A 24,521-nucleotide genomic window follows, 5' to 3' on the forward strand; every position below is an offset into this window, starting at 1 on the left:
ATCTTGGAAGGCAAAGGCATCTTGTCAAAAGACAAGCTCAGGTCAAAGCTAATCAATCTAGATGTAAGAACCATTTAGTCTAATTCTTTCATTTTACAGGTGGGAAAACTGAAGACCTGGTAGCTGACCAGGCCGCTAATGCAATACAGCCAAGCACTCAGAATTTATGTAGCTGTGGTCCAGACGGCAGGAGGCTTATCCACAGGGATCAGGATCACGCTTGGTAAATTGAGGTTAAACGCTCCAATCCAGAAGCAGAGCACTAACTGGAGCCAGATTAGCTACAGATGCCTCAGTCCAGCAGGCTGTGGGTTGGATCTTGGATCAACCAAAGTAGAGGAAATAAGACCAGGCAGACAGTCTTTGGGGTGTATCCTAGCAGACATTTCTATGATCTTCATTTAATAGCCTGGGTTTCCTCCTCTCCGGAAGACACCTTGACACATCTATTCTGCACTACAGTGCTTTTCTATTATACCTGGAGGCAAAAGGAAGCTTGGATTTGAATGCCAAATTCTCCCTTGGAAATATAATTGAATGTCTCCAATATGCATAAAATCCTGGTCTGCTGCCATTTAAGTCTGGCATGTATGGCTGGAAAACTTAGGAAATGCTATCAAAGTCAGGTGAGTAAATGGCTGCTATTGCTATCCCACAGCTGATAGGTTAGAGCTGACTTACAGAGCACTGTCCAGGCTTTGCCAGACCTGCAGTGCCTAGTTACACAGAATCACCCCCTGAAAACACAAACTGCTGCTCGAGCAGTTGTAAACTGATGCTAAAGGGAGCTGTGAGCAAATATCAGATCACTTTCCAAAAGCTTGGAATGAAATCTCCTAAGTCTAAACTAGATGTAGAATGCCTAGTGCTCCGCCAGAACTGGGAGGAGCGCTCACCTTTTCCCCATTCCTCCTTAATCCTTCATGGACTTAAAAAAGTAAAAATAAAAAGACTCGAAGATTGCCGAAACCGGTTTGGCTCAGTGGATAGAGCGTCAGCCTGCAGACTCAAGGGTCCCAGGTTCGATTCCGGTCAAGGGCATGTACCTTGGTTGCGGGCACATCCCCAGTAGGGGCTGTGCAAGAGGCAGCTGATCGATGTTTCTAACTCTCTCTTCCTCTCTGTAAAAAATCAATAAAATATACTTAAAAAAAACAAACAAAACAAAAAACATTCAATTATATTTTAAAAAAAAAAGACTCGAAGATTGCAAAATTCATTCATCAGCTTCTAAGCCCAATCACAAATTTTTGAACAATTTATTTTCAAATGTTCCCAGATATAGGTTCTCAAAATAAACAACAAATAATATTTTCCCTTTCAGTTGAACTCTGTCTGCTACCTTGATCTCTGCAGCATTTTGCTCTCTGAAATTCCCAAAGAGCTTTTTTCAAAAGTCAGAGACCATGCTGTGTGACAGGTAGGAACACACTGGGATGACCTGTTGAGAGCACCACAATTTTAAACTTTGCTTTGTTCTTTGAGCTGGAAAAAAATATGAAGCAAGTCATTTAGATTTTATTTGAATAAAAAATGAGCATAGCCTTAGCTGGTTTGGCTAAGTGGTTAGAGTGTCAGTCTGAGGACTGATGGTTCTGGGTTTGATTCTAGTCAAGGGCATGTAACTCAATTGCAGGCTAAATCCCCCACCACAGTAGGGGCCCCTGCAGGAGGCAACGAATCCATGTGTCTCTCTCTCTCACATCAATGTTTCTCTCTCTGTGTCTCTCCCTCTCCTTTCTGCTCTTTCTAAAAATCAATGGAAAAATATTCTTGCGTGAGGATTAACAAAAAAATAGAGAAATTTTTTTAAAAAAGAGGTAAGTACAACAGACTTTTTTGGGAATGGACTCAGAAGTATGCCATGTGATACTACCTCAAAATCTATATATATAAAATCCTAATATGTAAAGTGTCCCCTCAGGAGTTCAACCGACCGGGAGTTTGATGTGTGCTGACCACCAGGGGGCGGCGTGGAATGAAAGAAGGCCATGGCGGGCAGCCAGCAGCTGCAGAAGGGAGGCCCTAGCCGGCAGTCGGCAACCACTAGGGACCCTACCCGTGCACCAATTTTGTGTACTGGGCCTCTAGTAAATAAATAAATATGGTGAACTGTTTTCAACATGAGAAATGGAGCATTCCTATAGATTATGTTAGTTGAAGGAGGAAACTCCCAAAATTTCACTAGCCATAGTCCATAACTGACAAAATGGAGAAATATAAAGTGAATGTCACTGTGCTCATTTTTGTTGCTGTATATAGCATTCTATTTTGTGAATCTACTACAATTGATTTATCCAGTTCTTTCCAGTTTGGAGCAACTGTGAATAATCGAACTGTAAATATTACTGACAGGAGTCCTGATTCACATGTGCCTCGGAGTTTCTATGTTACACAGGCAAGGGAGGAACTGCTGAGGTCTTCCCCCACATTGTGCCAGGGGGTTTTCAAAAATGGTTGCACTATAAATTTTGCACCCACCTGCAATCCTTACTGCTATTCCTTTTCACCAACAAAAAAAATGTCACATTTCTAATGTTTTTCAAGTCTGGCAGGTAAATGGTGGTATTGTTTAGTGGTTTTTTATTTTATTTGCATGTTTCTGATTACTAATGAGGTTGTGCACTTTTAATATAATTTTGGCCATTTAAATGTCCTCCTTTTTGAAATCTCTATTCGAGTATTTTTTTATTGTTCTGTTAACATATATCTACCCTAAAACCCCATGAATGAATTTCACAATAATATTAAGCAAAAGCGGCAAGATACAAAAGAATATAAATAGATATTTCCACTTATATAAAGTTCAAAATCAGGCAAAACAGGGAGAACTAGATGGCAATAATATTTTAAAAAGCAAATAAATAATTACAACACAATTCAAGAGAGGTTTCTTCTGACTGTAAATAGATTATTTGGAAGAAATAAATTCTGTTTCCTGAGCTGTCATGGTTTCTAAAATTTGGTCAATAAACACACAGTGATCAGGCTCTCGAACACTGGAAATTAATCAAATAAAAAAAATCCTGTTTCTAAAATAAAAAGAATCTCTATATAATTTCATGTGTAGATCAATAGCAAAAATAAAGCACATAAAAAGGGTGATAGCAGGTAATGGTAAGAAATTCCAATATTTATCAACATTTTATTTTTGTAATTTAAAATACATACTCAAGCATACAATTTACACATTTACTTGAGAATACTTACAAGTATTAATAATGTGTGCTTTTCTCTCCCCATAATTCAGTAGGAGGGCAGGAAAAGGTAAAGGAGATTTGGAATATCTGACTTGAACTTCAGGCATATAAATTAGTCTGTCTTTAGAAGATAATATAAGGTCATCTCTAGGGCAACCACTGAGAAAACTATTTTCAAAAATTCTAATGTCCCATTGGCAAACCACAGTTATGGGACCTAATGACAGCCGATATAATGGCAGTGTTTTCTTTTTGACAATTCATTTTCCTACAGACTTACTCCCTCAAACCATCTGCTAGTAAGGTTGAATTTACAAGAATTTATCATCCAAATATCAACAGTAATGGCAGCATTTGTCTCAATATTCTAAGATCACAGTGGTCTCCTGCTTTAACTATTTCTAAAGTTCTTCTATTTGTTCACTGCTATGTAATCCAAACCCAGATGACCCCTAGTAACCAGAGATCACCAAGGATCTGTAAAACAGACAGAAATAAGTATGACAGAATATCTTGGGAATGGACTCAGAAGTATGCCATGTGATGCTACTTCAAAATAAGAATAACCACCCTAGCTGGTTTATATCGGTGGTAAGAACGTCAGCCTGAAGGGTCGTGGGTTTGATTCTAGTCAAGGGCATGTAGGTCGGTTGCAGGCTCGAGCCCCAGCCCAGTCAGGTATATGCAGGAGGCAACCAGTTGATGTGTTTATCTTGCATCAATATTTCTCTCCCTCTCTCTCCCTTCCATTCTCTATCTAAAAAAAAAAAAAAAAGGAAAACAATATCCTCAGGTGAGGATTAGAGGATTAACAAAAAATAAATTAATTAATTAATTAGTAAATGAGAATAGCCTGTGTTATAGCTGGAATAAACTTTGAATTACTGTTTGTTTTTTATTTCCTTTCCAGCTGCTCTCCTCACCTATTCCTATTTTAAATTAATTTTTTTATCTCCCTCCATTCATCCACATGCTCATCTGAGAAGACTTAACTTCTTCCTACTTTGGAAAATAACTGCTTTTAGAAACTGTAAAGTAGTTATCAGAGAACAGTTGCCCAAGAGTCAGAATTTTCTTTTAAATGGAGCATGTGTATTAGGTGGCCAATGTCTTCACTCTAACTCAGTTATGATACTAAAACCATTCCTCACTGCTCTAACATGCTGAGAAAATCATCAGGGGGAAGAAGATGGATGCTCTGTTGTCCCATCAAAGGAAGCAGCATTATTCTAGCAGCATCCATTCTTGTTTAAGCCTTTCACTGTTAGAGATCTGAGGTTCCACGGTATACTTTATGCTCATAACCGATGTGGCTGGAGAATTGGTATTGAATTTATAGCATCAACAGAACAGAAAATGTGATGTATTTTGTGCATGTCACTAAAGGAATGACCTGTTCTTGTTCTACAGAGAATGGAAATTGGAAGTCAAACACACTTTGTATTCCAAACTAGGGTCTCAAATGTTTTGAAATTTTTTACTTAAATTGTTAGGAGGCTTAGAGCTATTAGTTAATCTATCTTCCAATAAACTGTTTAATATAGCACTGAATAAATGATGCAAGTTGTCAATAAGTGAGTGATTAACTTATAGCTCTACTAGTAATTGATTTGATTTTCTTTAATAAAGTTGCATAAACCAAAATAAATTCTATAAAGATATATACTAAAAACACTAAAGTAGAGCAAAATGTAACACAGAAAAATGTTCAAGTAACCCACAGGTAAGGTAGAAAAGGGGAAAAAGAGAAACATAAAACAAAGAAAACAAATAAAGTAAAACACTTGACTTAAATCCTAACATATCAAAAATTTCATTAAATATAAAGGGTTTAAATACATCAATTAAAACAGAACTCATCAGAATAAATTTTGTAATGACCCTATTATATGCTATCTACATGACACTCATTTTAAATAAACTAATACAGTAGCAAATATATATACAATGGAAACACCAATCAAAAGAAAGCTGCTTAGCTATACTAATATCAGATGAAGTGATCTTCTAGAGAAAAGAAAATTACCAGATACAGAGAAGGATGCTACATAATAATGAGAGAGTCAATCTACCAAGAAGACATAACAGCCCAGATGGTATGGCCCAGTGGTTGAGCATCCACTCATGCACCAAGGAGTCGCAGGTTCAATTCCTGGTCAAGGCACATGTTGGGGTTGCTGGCTCAATCCCCAGTGGGTGGTGATCAATGTTTCTCTCTCATCAATGTTTCTATTTCTCTCTCCCTTTCCCCTCTCCTTTCCTCTCTCTCTAAAAAAAAAAAATCAATGAAAAAATTTTTAAAAATAAGACACAGCAATCCTGATAATAACAGAGCTCAACAACAATCCTTATGATAACAGAGCTCAACAACAAGATGAAAAGGATGAGGAGGAGAAGATAATGTTCATTTTTAGGGCAGCTAATATGTGCTAGACCCTGTTTCAAACATTCCACATCCATTATCTCATTTAATTTTTACCCAAAGAAAAATAATTGCAAAGTGTACATTGTTATCTCCATTCTGCATATGAGCAAATTAAAACTCTAAAGAAGTTAAGCATCTATCACAAGGTCACACAGTTAACAATTCCCAGGCCAATTTCTTTTCACTCTTAATTCTACCTCCTTTAAACACTTTTAAAAAATAAGCAGTGTGATTATCACATATTATACTGCAGTTCAGTATCTCTTTTTCTTGGCCATAAAGCCTCAGATCAACTTTTAATGGAGAACAAACACTGGATTCTCAATGAGTCGTAAGAATAAAGTGACACTAGAAGGCATCAGTAGGTACAAGGAGGGAACAAATAGAGTCTGTGGCAAGAAGCAGCTAATTGTGGGGAAGATAAAACTCACATTATGACCACAGTGACCCAGACAGTCAAGACTGCCACATAAGGTTGGAAAAGCTGGGCACGACACATCTCCACGGGTGCCATGTACATACCTAAAATCTACTGTTGTATAAATGGCATCACTGGGGTCTCAGTCCACAACATGCCCTGTGCCATTCATGGCATCTTTGACACTAATTATGCTTTTGAAAGTCATATACTCAAGTCTGCAAAGATGAAAAATGATCATTATAGCATCTGTCTAGACCCTGGATTCTAGAGCCAAAACAATTGTCCAATTCAGTGAGTCTACACCCTGGCAAGCTGAAAGAGCAGTGCCCAAATGGTTGTATTGAATGGGCCAGGAAAAGTGCCCCTAAAAGTGTAATGAATCAACAAAGGATTGTAAAACTTTACCTTGCCAAGCAATTATTTTCTTCTCAAACTGTCATTGTCACCAACATAATTTCCTGAAACAATATTTATGAACACATTTTTCTTATTTTGCCAAGACTTGAATAATGTAATCATGGATCAATACTGGTCTATAAAAGAGCACCTGGAAACCACTAAGCTAGCAATTCAGGATGGAAGGACCAGAGAGAAAAGGCAGAAAGAGGCCTTTTTCATTTGTATCTCTTCCCCACAACCTTGTTCTCTTCTGCAAAGTCAAAGAATGCTCATTAGACTTTGAAGATAATATCTAAGACTCATTCAGACATCTGACCCATAAACCATCTGAAAAGCCTTGCTTTAATGGCAGCTATCAGCACCAAACCTGCATCGAGTCTTTCCAAGGATACCATCACCAATACTGTCACATGGGAATGTGGGCTACAACAGACCAAGATTGTCCAGGAGAGTCCAGGGCCAAGAATGGCAGCTAAGATGGAAGTTTTCTGTATATCAAGAGTGTACTATAAGCCTACTCTTTTACAGAATACACTATCTGGGGTACTTCGGGGCATTTTTAACACATCATAGGTGTTCAAAAACATTACGTGGGTTAATTACAATTGTTGAATTGACAAGGCAAGGCTACTGAGGTCATTTAAGTAACAAAATACCCAAGATTACCAAGACCTTGCAAGTATAGAGACAGAGCCCAACATTAAAAAAAAAAAAAAAAAAAAGAGGTTGGGAGAGAGATGGAGAGATGGAGAAAGGAATAGGGGGCTATGTAAGTGAGTTTGAATGCTTGCCTTGGTTTACAAGCTGTGTGCTCTCTGATGTGAACTGTTTGGCCTGCAAAGTTCATTGTAGCCTGAAAGAGGTAAACTCTCTGCAGTGGATCTTCTGCCTGAGTGAGCACATGTGGTCAACATCGCTTCATCTGAGAAACCTATCCTTCCCCTTTGACTGTTTCTGATGGCAAGGAGCCATTGCTTCTGACACTGTTGGTTACATCTGTGCAGTACTTCAGAAAAAAAAATTAGTCCAGGAGAATTTAAAAAGCAGGAATGCTGAAGTCAGCCTTTTGATTCTGAACTCTGCCACTTACTTAATATGAGATCTTGAGGGGAAAAGTCAACTTCACAAAACTTCCATTTTCGGCTTGTGGGATGATAAGAGTAGCATCTACCTCACAAGTTTTTGAAGGTAAACAAGATAATCCATGTTAAAGGCACTTTCTATGCTGAAAGTTTATGTAAATGCTCGTTATTGCTACCCTTTGGATAACCCAATTGATCAGGGATTTGGAAGACAATTTCTGAGCTCTGATGTGTGATAGCAACATTGTTCTTTTAAGACTTCAAAGAGGCATGAGAGGGATTTGAAGCTGAACAGAGATAAATGCCACAGTAAGAAATTTAAAAACATCATTTCTGATAGAAGGAAAATAAATTGACAGGTTGTGTTAGTCTCCATTAGTGTTATCTATTAATTAATATTATATTTTCATTAAAAAGTCAGAGGAGTTTTCATGGCAAAGAAAACACTATTCATTCCTTTTGTTTATTTCCTACTGCCATGTGAAGAGCAATTCATTTCAAGTATCAAAAAGCTCTGACAGACACTAGGAAAGAATGCTTACATTCATTGCCACCTGATGTAATACTTCCAGTGAATAGCTTCCTTCCATCTTGTAACGATTATAGAGAATTGGTAGGATTCTCCACCATACACTGGGGTAAATGGAAAGTGATACTTGTCACCTTCTTGCAACAAAGATTAAAATGAGCAACCCAACATCTCCCCTAGAGAACGCCCCCCCGCAAAATAAAAATGCCAACTTGAAGTGGTATAATAATGATTTCACCTGAAAGTATTTCTCCCCTTGCTTTTCCCAAAAAGAATTGTTTTTAAGGCAAATAGATAAGATGATAGCCTAGCTAGAGAACAGAAAGGTATATGTAGAGAAGTTCTGTACGTATCTACACAAGCAAGATAAACCAGCTTCTAATTCTTCCTTCCCTTTGTTCTGTTCCCCACCACACCATTTTGAAAACTCTAATAGCTCCATATAGTACAAGCTTTTTAGCTGGTGACAGTCCTTCAGGATCTCAGCTTCAGCCATACTGAACTATTTGCTGTTTTCTAAAGAAGTCCTATTCTCTTCATCTGTGACTTTGCTCGTGTTTTTCCTTCTGCAGGAAATGTGGCCTAGGGCTCCCATCCTCTACCTGGATAAGTTCTCTTTGTACTGCAAGTCAAAACATTCAAATCCTGCCTCTTCATGAAGCCCTCTTCTAAACCACCGCTTCTGGCCCTCCCAATAGAATTATGTGTTCCTTATTCTATACTCATTGTCTACTAAATTCACTTTTAGAACATTTATTTTGTGGTTAAGCTATTTCTATGTGTCTATCTCGTCCACAAGACTGTTAGCTCATTGAGAGAAAGTATTATATCTGTTATAGCATCCATACATAATAAAATTTTACACACTTAATAAGTGTGTCTTAAATGAATGCATAGTTCAACATTTGGCAAATTACTCTGCAAAAGACAAGATAGTAACATTTTAGATTTCGTGATCCATTTAGTCTCTAGTAATTCTGCTATTGTAGTCTACAATAGAGCCATGATAGAGCAAAAGCAGCCATAGTTGATATATAAATAAATGTGATGTGTTTCAATAAAGCTTTGTTTACAAAAACAGGGAGTGGCTCAAATTTGACCCGTGGACCATAGTTGGCTAATTCCTGATAAACTAAAAGACAGAATTAATGAGAAGGCCCTCAAAAGTTCTTCTCTCAAAGAGGATCTTAAACCCAAGAGGAGATCTGATTATGTAAGAGTAGAAAACAGAGCCCTTTTAAGTAGAAATAAAAGGAAAGAAGTGACACCATAACATTCCCCTGCACTTATGCTGGAAACCAGGAGTAATCTAGGTTAACATGCATGCATCTGGGAAAGTACAGGTCCATCAACAGCCTTATGAAGCCTGCCATTCTAATGCTTGCTAATATCATATTCTCATAATTAAACTTTTTAGTTCATAGATTAAGAATGCCTACAAATAGAGGGTAATAGACTGCTCTATAGGATGCATTTTTTTTCCTATGCTCAGAGGGAGCTAAATACCAAGGAAAGATGCTATCCACCCAACACATGATTGTCTACATCAGAGAAATGAAACAAGAGAGATGGAAATTCCAATCATAGTCTCAAGGATGGGTGATATTTGGCAGAATTCCAACAAAGAGAGTTTGGACAGGTAGCCCTCAAATTAAAATGCATAGGCAATGTAGGTGACACCAAGAATATATATCTTTTCAATTACAAGCCAAAATACCATGCTAACGTTGTTGGATAAAAGGTACATATATTCCAATAATATTTTGTTTTAAGGCATAATTCTGATGCATATATTTTTTCTTCTTTGTGTTATATTTTCTTGGGGAATTTCTGGGCACAAAAAGGACAATCAAATTTTTTTTTAAAAGGAAACTACAAAAGAAAAGTGTTCACTTAGGTTTTTATCCTCCATTCAAATGGAGATCCAAACTTTGAGATATATTTCCAAATGCAAACAACACAGATAAAATGTTGGAGTGGTGCCTGCTCCCATATAATCCCCTTCTCTGGAAGGTAAAACATCTGACAGCACTACAAATGCAGCCAAGTCATCATGTTGGAAGCAGCAACATCATTCCCAGCAGCACCACCTGGTTTCTGCAGGATGGAGTGGATTTACGTGTGAAGGGGGATCCGGAGAATGGAGTTGCACAAACATAAAAAGATTTCAGCCATAAAATAAGCTAAGCATGTTTACTGCCCTTTCAGGAGAAGTGTCTGAACAAATCAAATGGTTGTGTATATTTCCAGCCTCCACACTTCCCCCTTTTCCTTCTTTCTCTAAAAAAGTATTTCCAGATCTCAAAAGAGTGGGACCAAACTGTATAATCCGTGACACACCAATTTATCACAAGAGGTCAGTGCCTCATGAAAAAAAAAATGTTGATACCATGGCCTTTTCTGCGTAATGGGCTTCAGAGACACATCCTGACATGCCATTAAAGCATCTCTGCCTTTTTTTTTTTCTGGAAATGCCTTCTGTGATAGAATTAACTCACCCAGGGAGCACAGTGTAGGCAGCCCATTGACCTCACTTAAATGGACTTCTTTTAGTGAAAGGCCACTATGGTAAACCACTTGGAACCCAACGATGAGCTTTTGGCCTGAATTTCCTGGACTAGCTGTTAGTACATCAGAAACCCACCTGCAACTTTCCCACATTGGCTCTAAAAACACAGCAAAACATAATAAAAGCTTTGTGGATCCTTAAATCCCATTCTCTTCTCAATGAAAAATTATTCTAGTAATCAAAGCCATGAAAATATTATCAGTCTATTTTACCATTGAGAATAGAAGAGCTCAACTTTGGTTAAGAACTTCTTAATCTCTTTTCTCAACTCTGAGGCCACACTTTAGTTAGTAGTCCTTAATTTTTATTTCTATCCTATTAATGTCAAGGATCATAAATGAGCATACCTTTATGGGTCAAACAGAACAAAAAATGAGTGAGGTAAGATGGATGGAAAAGTATTTGAGAATACAGTAAACCAGAGATAGAGCCACTAGTTAGTTCCAATCAAATATTGTCATAAAAGAGTGTGTGCAAGTATTGTCAGCTATTTTGACTTTCAAAATGTGCAACCATCACCATTATCCATCTGCAAAACTTGGTCATCCCAAATTGAAACCCTGTACCCATTAAACACTCATTCCCTATTTCCTCCTACCCCTGCTTCTAGTAACCATTTTCCTATATTTTGTCTCCATGAATTTGACTATTACAGGAACCTCATAGCAGTGAAATATACAGTATCTGCCCTTTGTATCTCACTTAATTTCACTTAGCCCACAGCATCTTCTTGGACTTCATTTCACTTGCTTTGCACTTCACTCAAAACGTTCTGAGGTCATTTTTCTCTATTACTTTGCACATGTTCTTCTCTCTCAACTTTCCCTAACATTTCATGTCTCGATTCCTGTAAGAACTTTCTAACAGGTGCCACGAGCTTTCTCTCATTTCTTTACATTCAATTCTTACATAAGCAAAACCTTCTGGAAACATGTTGCCACTTCAGAATTTGTTGGTGTTGACAGATCCAGAGGGAAAAATTCCACCTCCTCAGCCTGGTATGCAAAGCCCTTCGCAGTGTAGATTTCTCCTGTCTCTGGCCCAACTGCCACTTATCTCCCTGGCAAATTTGTGCTTAATTAAGATAATAAGCCCTCTCACTCTACAAAGCTCATCTGGGTATTTTTTGCTACCCCACCCATCTTCTATACTCTGGTTTGCTTGTCTATATATATAAAAGCCTAAGCAACTCTCAACTCTCTGACCATTCGACCATCCGACCGGTAGCTATGATGCGCACTGACCACCAGGGGTAGACGCTCAACGCAGGAGCTGCCGAGCTGAGGTGACTTGCCAGCTGTGGTTCTTGGGTGACACACCCAGAACTAGAGAGGAGGGAGCCAGATTCTGGGGTACATTACCCGAGAACTGCCCTTTTGCAATTTGGGACCCCTCAGGGGATGTCAGAGAGCCGGTTTCGGCCCAATCCCCACAGGCCAGGCCAAGGGACACCACCAGTGCACGAATCCATGCATCAGGCACCTAGTATTTATATAAAGCATGCTCTAAGACTTCCCTGTTAAACCTGTCCCACAGGGATCACTCTGTCCCCAATGAACTCCATTGCAGGCACTTTTTCTAGCAGATGCTTGGAACTTCCTCATCACTGCCTCTGCATTGTGGATACTTCCAATGTTTGCCTGGTCCTCCGACCTACATTATGATTCTGAACCTTACACCCACAGCTCCTGACAGAGGGAGTGTTCAATAAGCATTTATTTAACTTACGAAATGGGTATTCAACACTTCCAGACAGATGGTGTTACCTTTTACCTAAATCTTTCTCAGAGCTTTTCTTTTGGTCAAAGAAGGAAACATCCAACTTCTTAACTCTGAGTAACTCACACCTTCACCAATACGAGGGGTCATGGTTGAAGAGTAGAACTGGTATGGAAGCTGCTATGTGAAAGTTTGGCCATTTGGCAAACTGCTATTCAAGTAAGTATGTCATCCTAATACCCATAGCTGCTTCTACTGATGGGTTTGCATTTAACTTCATTTAGCATATCTTTCCTGGGCTGAATAATTGGATTTTATTAAAAACCACTTTCTTCTCATGTTTTAATACATTTCTACTTGCTTACAATTTATTATGCTTCTATAGACACAACAAATATATTTGTAACAGTGCACCATTACACAGGATGGTTGGCATCTCGGAGAAAAGTGAATTTGTGCCTTATGACAATGACTATGAACTTGGCTAAGTCACTGCCAATGACAGATATTATTCCCCCCAAAATTCATTATCTTACTTGGCATTAGCTTGTCAGATATCTGCTGACTATATTTCCCTTTTGTATGCTTTTCTTTCCCTCTCTCCACGTTGGATTATGCATTTGGGCTTTTTCTCCTAGCTTGAGCTGGTCCATTTTTCCTACACATTCTCTCTCAGGAAATAATGCTGTTGCAAATGCTGGATGCCTTCTAAAAATACACACACACACACACACACACACACACACACACAAACACACACACACATCATCATCCTCTCCTTCCAGCCCTGCTCAATGTGAGCCAGGCAGTCACATTGGGATGCCCCATTGCAAACCATTTGGGATGCATAACCGCAAGAGGTCTAGGAGTCAGATGGCAAAAACTATCATTTGAAAAACAAATCCATGTGGGATTTGTTTTTGGCCCATCAGCAAAAGAGCTCCTCACGATGCAGACCAGAGTTAGCAGGTGAATTGTTCTCTTGTGCAGAATTTGAGCTGACTCCACTCTCTTAGAAAGAGTCCCACGTAAGAAGCCTGAAAAAGGACATAAAGGACAAGCCCTCAAATGCTTTTCTTTTGCAAACACAAACCAGCTTTTCTACAGCCCTCCCACATTCTACCTGAGGGAGCTTGAGGTCAGAGTAAATATATTCTATCCTCAGGGATTTACTCATCAATCTAGAGTTATGCATTCACTTTTCACCTCTGCCCAAATCATCCTCTTATCCTCCCTCCCTATTTGAATGCATCCTCAAAAGCCCAAATCTTCCATGAAGCCTTCCCAGATTTACATCCTCCCTTTTCCAAGTCTTCCAGCACTTCCTGCCTCCACCATTGTTATTTCCTGCCATTGTATGTGATGGTTTCTGTGTCTATATCCTATAATATAATCTTCCTGAAAGAAGAAAACCTATCTAGTATTTTTTCAGGTTTTACACCAATCCCTTACCTAGGATAAAAATGTACAAAATATTAGTTGTTGGGTTTTTATTCCTCTCCACAGTCCAAATTACTCTCTCCTGCCCCAAGACTATGTCTAGAATATATTTTGTTACAATGTGTCTTTATCACAGTGAAGTATGTGTGTAAGTGTATGTGTTATGTCTACCAGACAAAGTTTTAATTTCAAAGAGAACAAGGACCAGCAAGCATGGATTGCATGAGTATGTAGCACCCAATTATGCTGCTAGGTTTACACGACTCCCTGAGACCAAGTATCTTAGAATAAAAGCATCCTGGTGAGGAATTAACTGAATCAAGGGACAAGACAATAGGTGAGGGAGTGGACAAGCCTTCAGGTGAAAAACCACAAAGACAGTTTTGAAGAAAGTGAAAAATTGAGACAAGAAATCGTAATAAAAAGCCCCTAAAGCAGAATATGGAAAATCCAGGCTGCTGATCTTGCCAGTGTCTCACCGGTTCCTTAGTCAAGACGATTCAATGAGAAGAACATATTATAGATCCTTCCAGGTCATCGTATTTGAGAATTACACGTCTTCCTCATTCCTTAGTGTGAATTCCAGTTTGTCCAATACACAGAGAGGAAGCAAACACAGCCACGTTGTGTTCTCATTCCCTCCTCCTCCTAAGTGACAAAACGCCTTCCCTGGCTCTGCTGGGGTCCCATACAGGATGCTGGACACCTAAAGGGAACCAGTGGAGTTTACCTGGAGCATCACTGTCCCAGCCTTGGAGAAGCTAAGATCTCCTAAGTGATAGGATGGCCTATTAGTGCATTACATACAAACACCGTAAAATACCACACTTTCCAAATCCATTCTGCTTGGCTCCAGTACAGGAGAGGAAACAGGAAAGAAGGCAAAATTAAATAAAAAGCCAATCAGACAAAAACAGAAACAACCATCCAAGTATAATCATCGAGAGAGTGTGAGTGTCAAAGGGCTCTGGCTGGGAAATTCCTGCAGAATAGCATGCCACCTTTAATATCTTACTCCTTTAAATCTGGAAAAAGTAGAGAGTGAGAAGATAGCTTCTAATCTTTTCTATTACTGCTAAACTCATTTTAGTCAGCAAAATTAAGCAACTTTTATTTTCTTGGCAAGTGAATAAAGGGAGAACTTTAAAGCAGTTGAAGCTTTAAGCTTTCATTGAAAGTTACAGGTAACTGCCAAAGGAAAATCTTATCTGTTGAAAAAGCAAGTTCAGCACTTAGCTGCAGAGCTAGGAAAGTCTGAAGATAAGAAGATGTGGTATCATTTAATTAACAGCCACCCAATGATGGCTCAGGAGAGATTAATGCTGCTTCTTAAGAAGTTAAGAACAACCTTGGTCTCTACCACAAAATGTATTTTAACCTATGTTGTGCCTTCACCTTCTTCCTCCCTCCTTCCCATGCTTCAGACATTTTCATATTCTCTTTCCATCCCTTTTCCTCTCTCTCCCTTTTTTCCTTAATAAAACAAGTCTTTAACTTTTTTTTAAGTGTCTATTTTCAGTCGCTCAAGATATTTCTCACAATGTATAAACTTCTTGATTCTTCTTGTGAGAATAAGCAGCTGTCACTAATGATTGGTAAGAGCAAAAAAAGATATCAATTAACTCAAATTTATATTTTTAATGAAAGAATGTTCTAAAATCCAAAGGGATGATAGACATATAAAATTTTTTACTATAATGACTAAAGCAAAAATGAAACTTTCAACTAAAATATATAAGAAACTGCCATCTCAAAAAAAAGAGATTTATGTAGAAATACATAGTGAAGAAAGGTGAATAAAAATCTCACAAGTTCATGAAAATAAAATATAGCAATATAATATAATCTATAATAATAAAAGCATAATATGCTAATTAGATCAAACATCCTTCTAAACGAAACTGAGGCTGCGAGGGAAGCCTGGGTCCTGGGTGCCAGAGGGAAGCCAGTGCCAGCAGCCGGGGGAAGGAAGGCCTATTCTTGCAGGAATTTCGTGCACCAGGCCTATAATATAATATAATATAATATAATATAATATAATATAATAAATATATAGAATAGAATAGAATAGAATAGAATAGAATAGAATAGAATAGAATATAGAGTCAGGAGAAAACATAGCATGTCACTTTGGTATTTGTCTCTCTTCCTTCTTCTCCATTTGGCTGCTTCTCTCCTTCCTCCCTGGAGGGTTTCTAACCTTGTTGAAGATGCTTCCCAGGAGTAAAAAGCACCCAATAACATTTATATGTGCATGTACCAGAGATTCTACTGAAATAGATGTTTTTTTAAAAGATTAATAAAGCCTAAAATAGAGCCATAAATATCTTATTATTTGAGTGGACAACAAAAACGGATGTGTGTATAAATCTGAGATTCCTTTCCTGAGACATGATTCAATACACTGTATTGAAAAGATATTACAGTCAGGCTCAAGAAAGAGTGAATTATGGGGACAAAAAGAGAACCTCTATCCAGTAACCTACTTTTGTGGGTGTGAATCAACATGATACTAATAAGTATATAAAACAAAACCACAGCTTAATTAACTCTTAAGTACACAGAGACCACATTATAGGAGGTATAATAAAATTTAATTTAGCCAATTTAATTTTATTTCCCTGATCCTAACATAATTTTTAAAACACACGAATCTTCTTTACATAAGCTACTAGTAAGTATTGGGTTTAGTAAAATTGGTTAAATATATTCCCCTATTTATCCCTTCTCAAACCACTGGGCAATCTTACAGCTTCCAAATTGAAATAGAATAAAGTTAGGTGTCTAGCAGGTAACAGACATTTAGACTTAACTAACATTTTATTTTTATATTCATATACTATATTAATATATTTATAAGTATCATATTTTATAGCTTTACTATTTCTATTCATCAAAGTAAGAAATGGTTGTTACAAAAATTATATTAAAATAAAGATAATCAGTAATACCACAAAGCCTATTATTATCACTATTAACATGCTAGAATAGCAGTATAATTTTCCAGATATTTTTCCCTTCACATATACATAATGCCTTTGTACTTATATATCTTATTTTATAAAAAAAAGGATCATAATAGATGGACTATGTGTAATTTGTTTATTTCTTTAAGAATATGTAGTTGATATTTTCCACATTAATAATATAGATGTATATGATCATTTTAATGTATTATATTGTATACTAGAGGCCCGGTGCATGAAATTCGTGCACGGAGGGGGGTTGTCCCTCAGCCCAGCCTGTACCCTCTCCAATCTGGGACCCCTCAAGGGATGTCCGACTGCCCGTTTGGGCCCGATCCCTGGGATCGGGCCCAAACGGGCAGTCGGACATCCCTCTCACAATCCAGGACTGCTGGCTCCCAACTGCTTGCCTGCCTGCCTTCCTGATTGCCCCTAACCGCTTCTGCCTGCCAGCCTGATCACCCCCTAACCACTCTGCTGCCAGCCTGTTTGCCCCCAACTTCCCTCCTCTGCCGGCCTGGTTACCCCTAACTGCCCTCTCCTGCAGGGTTGATCACCTCCAACTGCCCTCCCTTGCAGGCCTGGTCCTTCTCAACTGCCCTCCCTTGCAGGCCGGGTGCCTCCCAACTGCCCTCTCCTGCTGGCCATCTTGTGGTGGCCATCTTGTGTCCACATGGGGGCAGGATCTTTGACCACATGGGGGCAGCTATATTGTGTGTTGCAGTGATGATCAATCTTCATAGTACTCTTTTATTAGATAGGTTAGAGGCCTGGTACAGGGGTGGGGGCCAGCTGGTTTGCCCTGAAGGGTGTCCCAGATCAGGGTGGGGGTTCCCTTGGGGCATGGGGCGGCCTGAGCAAGGGGCCTGTGGTGGTTTGCAGGCTGGTCATGCCCCCTGGCAACGCAAGCTGAGGCCCTGGTATCTGGAATTTATTTTTTTTCTACAATTGAAACTTTGTAGCCTGGAGCAGAGCCAAGCCTGGGGCTCCCTCTGAGGCCTGCAGCCATTTGTGTTGGGGTTATAATTGAAACTTTGTTGCCTTAAGCGGGTGGGCCCGGCCAGGGTGTGTGGAAAGCTTTGCTTCCCCTGTTGCCAGCGGCAACCCTGGCCTGCTCTCTCAAGCTCCATTCTGCTGCCATATGTTTGAATTTGTTTACCTTCTATAATTGAAACTTTGTAGCTTGAGTGGAGGCTTAGGCCTGCAACGGCTGGTAGAAAGCTTGGCTTCCTCTGTTACCTAGGAAACCTTGCTCTCTGTGGCTGTAGCCATCTTGGTTTGGGTTAATTTGCATACTCGCTCTGATTGGATGGTGGGCGTGGCTGGTGGGCGTGGCTTGTGGGTGTGTCTGAGGTATGGTCAATTTGCATATTTGTCTATTATTAGATAGGATTTGTAAAATCAATCCCTTAGTGATAGACATTTGAGATTCTTTACAAAGTTTGCTATTATAATCAATGCTTCAATAAACATCCTTATATATATATATCTGTGTACTACATATCTTCACTTTCAAATTAAACATGAAATTTGTGTCTCACAAATATTTCATGCAGCAGCATTTCTGAAGTCCCCTGCACTGATGTCCAAGTTTTTTTCATGAGAACTCTATACATGGACAAATTCTTGGTAACACACAGATAAACACACACATACACACACACACACACACACACACACACACACACACACACATAAGATTCAGAAAAATCAGGGAAACATCTTTAAAAATTAAGGGAAGATGGATGACAACCCAATATATAAATAGTAACTATTAAAGGTATTATATAAAATGTGATACAAATTTAGCCCTGGAGATAGTAAGCATTGCATAAACATGGCTCTGGCATAATAATGGCCTTCCAAAAGGGTAATTTATTATGACTCTTTAAACCTAAGTGCATGTTGGTGTGTGAGGAATAATGTATGCTAAATGAATAAATGTACCTGCAAGAGCTATTATGATTTAAAGATTTTGGATTAATACTCCAAAACCAAAATCTGCACTATCCAGAATTTAAGTCTGAAATATTTGCTATCTTCTGGTCCTTTACAGAAAAATTTTGCTCTTCCCTATTCTAAACCATGATAAGGATTTTCTATTTTAATCCAAGGGTAACAGAAAAGTTTTAAACATCTTGCATGGAGGGCGGAACTGATGTACATGTTTTGAGGATCACTCTTCTTCTGTGCAGGGACTTGATGCAAGAAGTGGAGGAGGGAACACAGTTTGAAGCTAGAGAAGTAATCCAGGTGAGAGACTTAAGGGCTCAAAAGAGAGATCTTCTAGGGTAGAAGGACTTGGAATAGGGGCAAAGAATAAGAGAACACTGCAAGTTGTATTCTATCATCTAAACATCACCTGAATTAGAGGTCTCTATTGTTTCAAAGCTGGAAGCCCAAGCTGAAGATGAAGGAGAACATGGTCCATAGGTGATTCAATGGCAGGTGATCTACCCCAAACATTCATTGATGCTAGTTTCCTCTATGACTTTATTGATAGAAGGCCAAATTCTGCTCAAATAGTTCCAGAATTGAGAAATTCATTTGTGACATAAAGCAACCTATATGGTATATGCCTTGTTTGGGCAATTCTGAAAAAGGGATCACATTAGCTGGTGTTGCTCACTCTGGGCACCAAAATTTTGATCCTAAAAGATAAGGGGTCCACCACCAGAGAACTTACAGGAGAATAACTGAAGTCAAGTCATAACTTCATAAAGGTGTCAGATCTTCTTTCTTCTGCTATCGTGAGTCATTAGGTACTGGTAGCATTGGATCAAAGGTCAAAGATGGAGATGGAATGTAGGGACAAAGAAGAAATAAAGGCAGGAGTGTGCAGAATACAGCCCGGAAAAGATGGAGGAAATAATAACCTGAGCCTACGATTCAGCTAAGATGAGAGATGAGTAGCAGAAAATTTTGAGAAGAAACAAAGAGCTAACTAAACATACGGAAGAAGAGAAAAAACTAAGGAAACGGTCAAGTCCATGAAGTTGAACATAAAAAAGAAAGTCATGAGTGTAAACTTCCAGGCACCAAAATGGCACCTTTCTTACCAGTGATAATTTCATAAGCAATGTAAATGTTCTAATTCTTATTTCCCTAATGTCTTACAGGCAGGCTCAACACTGAAAAAATTCCAGTCATCAGTATACATATACAACTGATCTTAAATATTAAACAGGGAAAAGAATTTTTTTCTATGGGTTGTAAGAGCATGATAGCTCCTTCTCACCACTATCTATCCCCCAATCTTCCTCATATTCACTACAATTCAAGAAATTACTTTACCAGGGACATTATCTTGCACAACTCGTATCACCCCAAGGCCAAGCACAGTGCCTTCCCATTAGAGCAAATAATTTCATGGATGATAATTCATTGAGATAAAGTGTCCACCCAGGATTTGAGATAGTTAACTCAAACCTATATCCAATGTCCTCCTTTCACTATTGTTGAAGCCAATTTTTAAAGCACACATATCTCAAGTTATAATAAAAAGTAACATTTGATTAAACATACAAATATTCATTTTATATCTTATTATAGAGAACACATGTAATTTATAAAGCAAGGTCAAACTGTGTCCTTATTACAATCTTTCACTGGATTGCTATCAAATTTGCCAACGATGAATTGAAAGTCAGTGGCTGTTAGGATGAGTACACTTCTGTTATTATGTGTAGCAATAGATAAAATATTTTTTAAAAAGCATGAATTGAAAGATGAGTTTCAATAGTTTGAGATGGTTCCATGAATCAGATAGTAAAATGTTTTGTGATATTTAGTATTAGAATATAAATTGATATTCTTTCACTTCCTTTCTTTTGAAAGATGTTCCATTAATATAGATGATATTATAAAACACTTTTAAGAAGAGATAACAATAAAGAAAAGAAATGATTAATTATGTGAGATCTTCAAGGCTTATTCTTGATTGCTTTCATTGTAACCAAAGTAGAAAATCCCTTTAACATGGTGGTTCTGATTATTCAAAATTATCAGATTTATCCTTAAATACTGAAAGCAATGGTAGGGAGAAACAAAGTCCAAATTAATAAAAAGAAGAAAAGAAAAACTTTTCCCGGTAGTGAGATGATCCTTATTTAAGTGATAGCTAATCAGGCCATTCACTTTTGTTTTTTCAGTGTTATGACCCCCAACTCACAACCAACTCTCTGAGTTGATAAACAATGAAGGAAATTAAGAAATAAGCATAGCCTCCTTTTCATGTGTCTTAAGTTTGCTATTTTGCCTTTTAACTGCTCTCTAAGCAGAATTAGCATGAGCCAGTAAACATGTTTATTAGACAGCAGTGGATACTGCTCACGACACAGAATATTCACATACCAATGCAAACATTTTACTCCAAGCACATAGGAATAACAGACAGAATAGCTTACAAAGAAAAATTTTAAAAAGCCATCAACAAGTTCAAATACAAGTTAAAGGTCTTGGTGACTGAATCTGTGAAAACTCCAATATGAGCACTGGGTAGAAAATTCGAGGCGCCAATATTATCAGATGTCACTAGATAGAGAGCCCCAAAGGCTGGTCAAGGCAACATCAAATAGTAATTACAAAATTGATCAAGCATGTTAGAGTAAATTGAATTATTAACTATAAAAAATAACTAATATTTGTGACTTTGAAATGTCTGGATACTGATCTCTAGACAATGGAAATCTGCTAAAAGTTATAGTGAGGGGAAATACCATAATAAAAGAAATGCAAGAAAACTCCATTTGGAAACAACATGTAGGTAAAATCCTATATAATAAAAGCCTAGCAACTGAAACTGCAGAACAACCAGAACAACCAAAGACCAGAACAACTGTGACCCCTCGCCCCAGCCGGCCCCACTTCCCAGTGGGGACCCCTCTACCCCAATCATGGGTGTGGCCAGCCTGCAAACCACCTGCAGCCCCTTGCCCCAGCTAGCCCCACCTCCCAGTGGGGACCCCCACCCCAATCTGGGGCCCCCATCAGGGCAGGCAAGTCGGCTCCCACCCATGCACCGGGCCTCTATCCTATATAATAAAAGGATAAAATGCAAATTAACTCTAACAGCAGAACAACCAGAACGACCACTCGACCAGTCGACCAGTCACTATGAGGCGCACTGAGCATCTCTTCGCCCCTTTCCTCAACCAGCAGGCTCCGATTGCCCAATGGTGAACAGGGAAGGGGGTGGGTGGGTGGCAGGGAACATGGGTGGTGCCAGGCCAAGGCCCCTGCCCAACCAGTCATCCCACACACAGAGGGCAACCCGCAGCAGGGGTGGGGCCAGCAAGCGGACAGAAACGGCCGACCTCTCTGTCCCTTCCCCTGTCCTCAGGCTCTGATCGCCCAATGGCAATCGGGGAACCGGGGTGGATGGTGGCAGGGGCCGGGCTGGCTGCAAGCAGCAGGGGAAGATGGCCCTAATCGCAGGCCAGGCCTATGGACCGTATCCATGCACAAATTTCATGCGCCGGGCCTCTAGTATCTGTATAAATATATGCCATCATTTTTGGATTTGCATTTACCCCAACCAACATAAATTTCATTGTAGCATCCATTATCATATTAGTGCAGACTTACTCTTTCATATCAGACACCTCTGGGAATGTGATCCAGAAAAAGTAACAGTGAAAAAATGAGAAGTCAAAATTCCCTCTTTCTAGACAGAAAGAAGTGCTGGGTGTTGAGCTCTGTCATCTACCTCTTCTGGAATATGTCATGGCTTTAAGAAAATGAGTCAACTTTATTAATGGACAGAATTGGCTTATGTCTTCTTCTTTAATTTCAGGGTTACCAACAGGCTCTTGGCTTCCCAAGCATTTCTCCACCAGTTAGGTTGCTGCCTAAAATAAAATTGCACCTTAGAGGTAACCCGGCTGTCTCCCCCATTTGTCATAAACTTACTGATAATCAACTTTGTGGCCAGTGACCTTTGGAAAATTTTAAGGGATACTAGTTAATAAAAATTCTCAATCTCCACTTAAAAACTATAACAGTGTCCTTTAACCTAATTCAATGGCTCACGAAGTAATAGAGTAACATTTCTTGGCTGAATCAATACTGCATTAAAGAAAGGTGCTATCATTGAAAAGTTATGAATACAAAACAGCTCAATGATGAATTAGTGTCATTGCTTGCTGTCTCTTTCAGTTTGCTTGCATTTCTGAATACAAGCTGAAAAGAACCCTTCTCAGGTTCAGATGTGTCTGTGAGATCCTATTGGTATTCCATTCCACCCCGTGTAAATGTGTTTTACATCTTCCATTCAAAGCACTGCAGATTACAAAGAAGCAACCTAAATGTCGGAACGACCATTGAAGTCTACTTAGTATTTGTTAGTACATTCTTGAAGAGTTCATGTTTTAAAAATCATTTAGTAACTTGTTTATCAAAGAAGGCAAATTATTCCTGCCAAGACACTTTTTGCTTTTTGATCCTGGAAGTCACAAAGGACTTTTTTCAAGGTTACTTAGTACAAACTTAGTTAGAGGTTACAAAAATTAAGCTTTTAAAGGGTCCATATTATTGATACAGAGCTCTTACAAATCAATAAAGAAGAGACAAACCCTAAATAGCAGCTATAATACCCTGTGGTAATGCAGATTTTTTTTAAAGGCATTCTTATCCATTGTTGTTGAACGGTAGCAAAATCTTTCTGAAAAATAATTTGGTAACTTTATACCAAGATCCTTAAAAACGCCTTACCCTATGATAAAGCAATTTCATATCTAGGCTTTTACCCAAACAAGGATAAAAAAATTTCAGGCATAGGTAAAAAGGCTGATGTGTAATCTCCAACAGCATTAATTAGATCATCATTAGATTCCTGGGAAATTAGCCATGACATTAGAAACCAACAGTAAGGGATTATTCTGAGCAGGTGCTATATATAGCCCACTATCCAGCACAATATCAGGCATGTAATAAAAACAAAAAATTCAAAGAACATTAATTAACTGGTTAAATATAAAAGTGAATGTTCCTTTTACAAACTAGTGCTGCTCAAAATGAGGTCCACAGATTGGCAGCACCAGCACCTGGGAGGTTGTTAGAAATATGCACATTTGGAGGCCCCAGCCCAGACCCACTAAATCATAACCTTTGGGGGTGGAGCCAATGAAACTATTTTAATAAGACCTCTACATGATTCTGATATAGACAACACTTGTGAAGCACTAGGCTAGAGTACTATGCAATCTTTAAAAAATAAAAATGTCGCAGCTTCATTATACTTTTAACAATTTTTCTACTTCAATCTCTGGGCAGAGTAAGCTATTTAAGATTCTACCAACAGCCAGAGACTACTTCCCCTCTAAGCCCAGGTTCCTCTGGAAACCAAACACAGATTGGAGATGAAAAGTTGGAAAGATTTTATTAAACTTCCCTTGTCAAATTTTATTAGGATCCCTGCCGGGGATTGTGACCCAAAGTCTCTACATCCAGGCAACAGAACTTTGTTAAAACTCTGGCTGTACTACTTACTAATTTGGCATCTTGAACGAATTATTTAACTTCTTTGAGTTTTAATTTCTTCAACTATTAGAATTTGGCTAAATATACCTATGTGCCAATGTTTTAGAGTGGGGTTTAAATATTATAAAGTCTATAAAGCTCCTTAAATAACACATTAAATCCTCAAAGAGTATTAATCCCCTTTCTTAGATCAGTGCTGGTTTCTTTACAATACTACAGGGTGTCCCCCAAAAAAATGTATACACACTGCAACAGCTGATAGCTCAATGTTGAAAATGAAATGTATTTCCAT

General features: G+C 38.6%; 1 pseudogene across 1 annotated transcript; it reads left to right on the forward strand.

The window, feature by feature from the left end:
* Positions 1-3,386: 3,386 nt before the first annotated feature.
* LOC307113631 (ubiquitin-conjugating enzyme E2 D3-like) lies at positions 3,387-3,744 on the forward strand (annotated as a pseudogene). Its single transcript has one exon. The product of its transcript is annotated as a ubiquitin-conjugating enzyme E2 D3-like (transcript).
* Positions 3,745-24,521: the final 20,777 nt, after the last annotated feature.

This window comes from Cnephaeus nilssonii (genome assembly GCF_951640355.1).
Source record: "Cnephaeus nilssonii genome assembly, chromosome: 17".
Taxonomy (NCBI): domain Eukaryota; kingdom Metazoa; phylum Chordata; class Mammalia; order Chiroptera; family Vespertilionidae; genus Cnephaeus; species Cnephaeus nilssonii.